We start from the raw sequence: 9,213 nt of genomic DNA, 5'->3' as shown, positions 1-9,213 counted from the left end.
GCAGTAAGTAAATATTACAGTGCATAACACATTTTCGCAAATACTTTGCATACTTTCACTAAGTGAGAGTGTGAAAATTAGCACACTTACAATAAACTTGTAGAATAAACATGAGGGTGTGTGGGTAGGACAAGCAGTACTGACTGTGTAGCAAGGTGCTTCTGAAAAAGTGCATGTTGTTGTACAGAGTTGCTACACAGGCTGTCAACTGAACCCACTAACTTGCTCAGTGCGGTAATTTTATTTGTTTTTTTTTTTTAAAGAACTGGAGATGTTGCCTATAGCAACCAATCAGATTCAATCTATTATATTCTAGAAGCAGCTTAATAAATGTTACATATAATCTGTTTGGTTGCTATGGGCAACCTCACCAGTCAAAATTAGAAAAAACTATTAATGTTACCCCTGTGTCTTTAACATGGGACAGAACAGAGTAATAGAAAAATGCTGTTGTTATAAATTTTCATGCTACAAACAAAATATTACATATGTCATTCTAGGCCGAGCACAACGGCAAGCTGCTGCTGCTGCTGGGAGCCCCGACCAGTCCAATTCTGAGCCCCCCTCCCCTTCTCACACCCATTCCCCCTCTCCTTCCCAGTCCCCTTCTGAGCCCCCCTCCCTTCTCACACCCATTCCCCCTCTCCTTCCCAGTCCCCTTCTGAGCCCCCCTCCCCTTCTCACACCCAAACCCCCACTCCTTCCCAGTCCCCTTCTGAGCCCCCCTCCCCTTCTCACACCCAATCCCCCTCTCCTTCCCAGTCCCCTTCTGAGCCCCCCTCCCCTTCTCACACCCAATCCCCCTCTCCTTCCCAGTCCCCTTCTCAGCCCCACTCCCCCTCTCTTTCCCATTCCCCCTCTCTGTCCCCCTCCACCTCTGTAGGACCAAGCACCACTCCGCCCACCTCACCCTCTCTTTCACATTCCCCCTCTCTGGCCCCCTCCCCCTCCGTGACCCAACCCACCTCTCCGCCACCCTCCCCCTCTCAATCTGACCCACCCTCTGTACCAAGCTCCCCCTTCCAGCCTCCTTCCTCCATCCAGCCTCCTACCCCCATCCAGCATCCTTCCCCGATCCAGCCTCCTTCCCCCATCCAGCCTCCTACCCCCATCCAGCCTCCTTCCCCCATCCAGCCGCCATCCCCCATCCAGCCGCCATCCCCACCTTCCGAATGGGCAGCAGGGGCCCCGGAGGCACTTCTGGGAGGAGAACAAGTGCCACGGGACAGTAAGTTGACACTCATTGACATTAAATTTGTAACCGAATTTAACTACACATTCTAATAAATGCAGTGTTGTACTGGCTAAAATCTTTTGCCAAGGTAAAATGTTTGTCTTCTTCATCATGGTATGGATGTTGCATTTACATTTGTGTGAGGAACATTAGATGTACAGTGTCTACGTGGGCAATGTTGAGGATGCCCACTCTAAGTCGACACTCATTATGTCAACAGGGTTGCCCAGGACAACAGGGTTTGTATGTGCAACATTATCTGCTAAACAGTTAGATGTGAGTGGAGTGTAGTATGTTGTTGGACTTTTACACTTGTGGTTGGGTATTCCAATATTTGCACATTGAATTCGCATGCTTCACTTTGTTAGGCTGGCTAAGGACACAGTGATTTTAGTTTGGAAATTTACACTCCAAAAAAAAAAATAATAATTTAAAAACATGTTGGACCTTATGTAGTAAGTAAGGCAGGCTTTCAGGGAGTGTGGGTATGCAACGATATGTTGTCCTTCTGAAGATGTTGATATGCAGTGTGATGATGCAGGGCCAACCCCCAAAAAGATAAGTCAACTTCACTCCAGATGTGAATGAATGCCAACATGATGTTACATTTACTAAGATGGTAGTTCTCTTTAAGATGTGATGTTGCCCATAGCAACCAATAAGATTATACTTGTAATTTTTGTGGGTCCTTCTACAAGATAATATGTTGAATTTGATTGGTTGCTATGGTCAACGTCCCATCTTAAATAGAACTCACATATTAGTAAATGTACCCCATGGTGTGGTACACTTTAAAATAATTAGAACATAAAAAACAAACATTGCTGGACAGGCTTCTGTGTTGTTCTGCTACTAATTTATCCTTAAAACAGACATGATGTAATCACTTAGGCATTAAAGCAGGACTGTCCAAACTGCGGGCCTCCAGCTGCTGAGAAACTACACATCCCAGCATGCCCTGACACAGTTTTGATTTATCTGACCACAAAACTGGGTCAAGACATCTCCTATATAATAGCCCTATTCTGTGACCTTGTGATTCATTTGCTAACGCTGGGCGGAGTCACAACACTGGGCGGAGTTAGTCAAATGAGTCACAGAGATCTGGCCAAATCTACAGGAGACTAGGAGCAGAAGCAGATAGCATGGGCATTGGGCATGTCACAGGCAGGGGTGCAGACCTCCCAGCTTTCTGCAGGAGCTTTCTTCAGGCAGAAGGAGGGACACACACTCGGCGAAAAGGGGGCGTGGCTTCACGGGAGGGTCCCCGTTTTCGGCAGTGAGGGGGCATGCCCAGCGCTCTGTGAGCTGCTGGCATGCTCCCAGGGGCTGATTATGAGTCCGGGGGGCCCAGGGCACTTGTGACAGGGGAGCCCTATCTCATTGCTGTGCCTGCTGTGGGGTTGGGGGCGTGGCCTAATCGCGGCCCTCGCGGCCACGCCCCCTTATGCAAATTCCGATTTTTAATTTTATTTTTTAAATGGGATTTTGGCCCCTCAGCTAGGGCTAAATCCAGAGGAGGTGGTTGCTCCCCCCTACACACCCGCACAGGCAGAAGAAAGCAGGGAGACTGCTGCCTCCCTGCAACACCACAGACCTGCCAATATGCAGCAGCGTGTGCTGACTTGCACAATGCTGCCGCTGTTGCTGGCAGGACGGGGGGGGGGGGGAGCTTCTGAGCTGGGACAGAGCTACTCCAGCCAGGGGGCCCCCTAAAACTGTGGGGCCAACGGTACGTATCCCCTGCCCCCCCCCCTTAATCCGGCTCTGCTGCTGGAACCCCCCCATTAATCCGTACCCCCTGATGCCCCCTCTCCCTCTGTCTCCACTATTCACCGCTGCTCTGCTAAGCAGAGCAGCGAGTACAGGAGCTTTCCAACTGCCCCACACACCGCCGGACACTGCGACCCGCGGGTGGGACAGCGGGACAGACCCCAAAAAATGGGACTGTCCCGCGAATATCAGGACATTTGGGAGGTATGGGGGTGTGTGAGGGGTATGTCATACAGACAGACGGGCACCGGCTCACTGTGTGCTTGACCCCCCACATCGGCATACTCAGCAGGGTCTCTCTGGTGCGGAGGAGCGTCACTTTCTGGAACACTCCACGCTTCTTAACTGCAGTTTAGTGGGGCACCTGCCGCTGTGCAGGTTCCATACTGCCTCTGTTATCTCCAGCCCCGGCAACCCCACCGCTAGCTGCAGCGCTGCCACCCGCAGTGGAGTGTGCCCAACTCATTCACACACTGTAGCTGGCGGGTAGCGCTGCAGAAATCCGAGCTGCTTGCAGGCTCTGACCCACTCCTCCCTCCAGCCGCAGCGTCTCCTGGGAGCTAACCAGTCACTCCCAGTCTCCCCTTACCACAGTGCCCGGAAGCCGTGAGGTCCGCGCCACGTGCATGCTATGACCCCCTCCTCCCTCCAGCCGCAGCATCTCCTGGGGGCTAACCAGTCATTTCCAGTCTCACCTTACCACAGTGCCCGGCAGCTGCGCGAGGTTTGCGGTGTGTGACTGAGGAGGGGGGGAGGGATGCGGACGGGCAGAGAAAGCAGGACTCCAGCCTGAGAGAGTCAGCCATGCCAAGTCTCCAGCAGCAGCAGATCCCAACAGGTTGGAGTGGAACAGCAGCAGCCAGCAGCAGTGACTCCGGTAAGACACATCTGTCTGTCACCACTGTTTTGTCCCTAATACCAATCTCTCCCGTGCCCTGTGTTCTGTCATGTCCCTGTCACCCCTGGCCTTGCCCTTTCACCCTTATCCTGGCCCTTTCACCCTTATCCTGGCCCTGTCACCCTTATCCTGGCCCTGTTACCCCTATCCTGGCCCTGTCACCCCTGTGCTTGCCCTGTCAACCCTATACTGGCCCCGTCACCCCTGTCCTGGTCCTGCCACCCCTACCCTGGCCCTGTCAGCCCTATCCTGTCCCTATCATTTCTGTCCTGGCCCTGTCACCCCTCTCCTGGCCCCGTCACCCCGGTCCTGGCCCCGTCACCCCTGTTCTGACCCTGTCACCCCTGTCCTGGCCCCGTCAACCCTGTACTGACCCTGTAACCCCTGTCCTGGCCCTGTTACTGCATACCCTCCAACTACCTTTTATGGCATGTACAGTACCCGCAGCGCCTCCATACCTCTCCCCAATGCACCACACCTCCGCACCTTTCCCTCCACCACATGCGGCACTCCACCCCTCCCCCACATGCTGTGCCTCCAGACCCCCTACACCACCCGTGGCTCCCACTCCTCCACCCCATCACCACCCACAGCACCTCCAGGCCCCTTCCACCATTCACCCCCCTTATATGTCTCCCCCCACACCTGCCCCCCTCCACCCGCAGCATCTGCAGACACCCTCCTCCATCAGTGGTCCCCCCCTCACCCACCCCTCCCCCACCAATGGCACCCCCGCACCTGCCCCTCCACCACCTGCAGCACCTCCGGACCTCCTTTCCCATCCGCCGCAACACCCGTACCTGCCCCTACCCTACCCATGGTGCCTGCGGTCCCCTACCCAACCCACAGCACCTCCAGAACCCTTCACCCATCCACAACATCCCCACACCTGCCCCTCTCCCACCCATGGCACCCCTGCCCCTCCCCCACCTGCAGTGCCTCCGGACCCCTCCCCCATCTGCATCCCCCACTCCTCTGCCCCTCCCCCACGCGCAGCACCTCCCGAACCTTCCCCATCCGGGCCCCACCCCCACTTCTGCCTCCCCTCCACCCGCAGCATCTACAGACACCATCCGCAGTCCCCCCCGCACCCGTTACATTCTGTACATCGTGCCCTGCAGGTGCTGTTCACTCCGTCGCAAGGGGCTGCGCCTCCTTCCCCATCGCACGCCCTTTCATTGTGCAATATTTAACCACTAACAAAGGAATGCAGGTAATACTCCATATAATACAAATATTAAACCCCAGAAAGGCATGCAAGGGTTAAGGGGGCGTAGCCCCTTGCGACGGTGTGAAAAGCGCCCGTAGGGCGCGATGAAGCACCTAGTGTTGGTATATGTAGTTTAACAACAGCTAGAGGGCCTCAGTTTGTACATGCCTGCATTAAAGTGTGCTTTGTGCCTTGCTTGTATAATAGGTAATGTGAGTAAGTTAGTAATGTTTATGTTGCCTCTTAATTTCAGATGTTGCAGTTGGAGATCCCACTACTTTTAGGGGCATTCTTGCCACCATGCGAGAACACCTGCAGGGATTGCTGAGGAGTGTGGAGCAGCTGGAGAAGTTTGCCTAATTTTTTATTTTAAACATTTTATTGTTGTTAAAAAAAAAAAAAACACAAATAAAAAAATATATTTTCAACTTAAGCGGGTGTTGTGTTTATTAATGCAATAAATGAACAGCAGATTGGCTAGCAGAAATTGATTACCTTAAAAAAAACACACATCTTACGTAAGTTTATAAAAACAAAACAAAACAGTTAGGAGGTTATTGTGTTAAAAAACATGTAAACACCTTCATTCACAAACTACACCTCTACAGAAAAAAAAAATAGACCAGGCACATTTAAAACATCTATATTTTTAGTTTAAACATTTAAATGTTGATGGCCAATTATGCCTACAAAGTGTACTTCAGGTATTTTTTGTAGACTTAATTGGTCATGACCATTATCATTCATTACACTAATTGGAATCGTAATTGAGGAGGGCTTGTGGACTTGAAACTAAAAGGTGTAATTTCACTTAATAGAAAAAAAAAACCAATTGTTGTGCGTTTTTCCGCAAAAATGTGCACTTTTAAGAAGAATGTGTAAATCTACGAAAACTTAGTATTTTTACGTTGGGGTTTGTGTTAATGCGATGCCTTCGCATTGTTGCGCTGTTATTTGGCTTACGCCCACATTGTGTAATATTGCAAACGAACTAGCAAAACACCGTTTGGGGCGGATATTCGCAATTTTGCAACATGTTCGCAATTTTGCACATACCTTGTGCGAACTAAAAAAATAGCGAACAACTCGGAATGACCCCCTAGGCCCTGTATTATATAGGTCTGTAGCAGGGAGCCTGAGGGGATACATGTCATATGGCAGAACAAAACTCACTCCAGAGGACAAAGACCAAAAGAGGTGACCTACAGTATGGGATATCTAGTTCTTGGGATGTCCAGACTGTTATATATATATTGACCTCTTTTGTAACAGTAGTATGTTTACAGTTGTGATGTCACAGCCTTTTTCATTGTGAAATGTATACATCTGTAAACCTCTGACTCTAAAAGTTAGAGCGTTATGTATTGAAGTTTGGGCAGTGCTGTCCGTGCGCATGCGTATGTAATTGGTGGTACTTATACTTTATAAAAAAAAATTTAAATGGCTCTTGTCTTTTTGGAACCACAACAATCGGATTGGACTATCTTTTGCTGCAAAAGTACACAGTTTTAACATCCTCTAAATTACCCCCCATCTGGTCAACCTGCAAAAGGTCGACAGTGCTTAAGGTCGACAGGTTAAAATAGTCAACATGACAATGGTCAACACACATATGATCGACACACTTTTTTTAAAAAAATCTCTTTTTTTTTCACTTTTTCATACTTTAACATCCACGTGGACTACAATTGGGAATAGTAACCTGTCCCGGAAGCAGCGGTAACAGAGCAAAGTATGGTGAGCAAGGCGAGCCAATGAGGGTGCGCATTTCCACAAAATTTGGCTTTTACATGGTTCAATACACAACATGACCCTTCTCCCCCCCAAAAAAAAAAACAAAAAACCTGTCGAGCATTTTCATGTTGACCTTTTCACCATCTTGACCTATTGACCTTTTCAGGTGTCTACCTTTCACATGTGTAGAAATTGACCCTGTCGACTTTTTGACCCAGTTGGCCATGTGTGTATCGACCTAATGATCCACCCCCCCACCCCCCCTCCCGATCTGGAGACCTAGATCAATTGAGATCCTAGCGATGCCTCTGGACAACAAACATGAAATGAACGACGTATAAATAATTTCGGTAAATAAATATATTTATATTCATGCACAGACATAATCTGTAACAAGATCAGAGAAGACCCGAAGCCTAACAAAAAGCCACATAAGTTTAACAAACAATGGACGACAAAGTGGTGTCTGGTAATGCAAAGTTTATTTCCTTTTTTACTTGATAAAAAGTTGACAACATTTCTGGAAAGTGAACTATTATTTATCACAGTTGCAGTTACAAAAACACCGCTGTGCCTGCTAGGCAGCCGGAAGTGGAACAGCGAGGATTTTTTGTTCTCACCCTTTGGAAGATGCAAATTGCACGGGTAACATCAAAACATTGTATCGTTACTAGGTTCTTGTGAGAAGTGTAAATTGATGTAAAGTAGCGAGCACATGCTTTAGTGCTGAAATCATCTCTCGGCCATTATTTCATAGCAGAGTGATATTCCACACTGCTGTATGTCTGCAGAATAAATATGGAGCCAATCAGACGCCTCCCGGATGGTATTGCATGATGGATAAGTACCTGTCTGTATTCCTCAGCTGACACAGGTTATAATAAATGAGCTTACACAGGGGTGCATGAGAAGAGGAAGCAATTAGCTATACCGACACCAAACGGGATGCCGGCATCAAAATACCACCAGTCGGCATCCCGATCGTCCAGAGCGCGGGACACACTGCCGTCCTGCCGCAAGGTTGGGGAGGGATAGGGTCAGGCACCACCCAGGAGGGTTGGGGTTAGGAACCCACAAGGAAGGGTTTGGGTTAGGGTAGGGAAAAGCTAAGGGTTAGGGGGCTTCCTGGGGCTGTCGGGATTTTGACGGTCAGTATCCATAAGCAAATCATACTGATCCAATGAGAAGATGTGATCACAAAAAGCTTAATTTAAAAAAAACCCATATATATATATATATATATATATATATATATATAATAAACAAAAAGCATTAATCCACTGCACTCACCATTTCTAGGTTTGGGGTGCAAAATGGTATGTGACCACATTACTTAAATAAAAGAAACACAGAGGTCAGCACTCACCATAAGAAACAGTGGGGTTTTGGTTCATATATTGATCAATACATTTAAGCTTGCAGCCCACATCAAGGGACCCCGTTTTCTCTGCATGTTTCTTGTTCGTCAATCAGCATTATAAAGATGGCAACTTGCTATCACATCAGAATTAAGCTTAAAGTATGCTAACTGGTTAAAGTTTACCTGTCAACTGGCTTTGAAAAGCTGAGACAGTCACCAAGTACTGTATATCTATTATGTAACACATAGGAAAACTGCTGACGCAAGTTAAATAAGTTTTCACAGGAGTGTATGAGAAGATGTAATCACAAAAAGATTAATTTAAGACTAAGGCTGCCATTTATCAAGCCTTGGAGAGTGATAAATAGGACGGTGATAAAGTACCAACCAACCAGCTCCTATCTGTCATATTACAGGCTGTGTTTGAAAAATGACAGTTAGGAGATGATTGGTTGGTACTTTATCTCTGTGCAATTTATCACTCTCCAAGGCTTGATAAATCTGGGCCCTAGGTAGTTGAATAAACTGCTTGATGTAAAAAAAAAAGCTATTACCAGTTGGGTCTGATTCTGGGTTGCATGCAATTCCGACCGAGGATGCACCAAGTGATTTTTGGTAACTGGCACGTGTCACGTCCTTTAAACGCATCCTAAAGTGCTTTGAAGTGAGTCTGCGTCACTTCTCACTTTCAGGCCGGATGCTCATTACTGGGGGACAACAGGGCAGTAAAGGAATGTTCCTGCACCAAGGATGGCAATGGTGAAAATGCTGGTGATAATGGTAGAGGCTGCTATTCTAGCAAAGGACTGTGGGCAAAGCGGTCGCATAGATGCAGCGGCTGTAGTACCCATGGGAGTTGCGATTGCAGAAGGGGGTCACTGTTGCGAATCAGGTCCTCTCTATCTGTCATGTACAGTTTAGAAAATAAGAAGATAGGCTACTGGTTGCTATCCGTGACGCTGCCTTCTTACAATGTTAATTGTAGAGCAATTTTCACCAGTGTC

At 48.2% G+C, this 9,213-nt stretch overlaps 1 long non-coding RNA gene across 1 annotated transcript; it reads left to right on the top strand.

Moving 5' to 3' along the window:
- Positions 1 to 945: 945 nt before the first annotated feature.
- Positions 946 to 5,548, top strand: LOC134947974 (uncharacterized). Its single transcript, XR_010182887.1, has 2 exons — positions 946 to 1,228; positions 5,369 to 5,548. It is a non-coding gene; the product is annotated as an uncharacterized LOC134947974 (long non-coding RNA).
- The last annotated feature ends 3,665 nt before the right edge of the window (positions 5,549 to 9,213 follow it).

Source organism: Pseudophryne corroboree, chromosome 8 (assembly GCF_028390025.1).
Source record: "Pseudophryne corroboree isolate aPseCor3 chromosome 8, aPseCor3.hap2, whole genome shotgun sequence".
In the NCBI taxonomy this organism is placed as follows: domain Eukaryota; kingdom Metazoa; phylum Chordata; class Amphibia; order Anura; family Myobatrachidae; genus Pseudophryne; species Pseudophryne corroboree.
The sequence above is the reverse complement of the archived record's forward strand: the minus strand, read 5'-3'. Positions and strand labels throughout refer to the sequence as shown.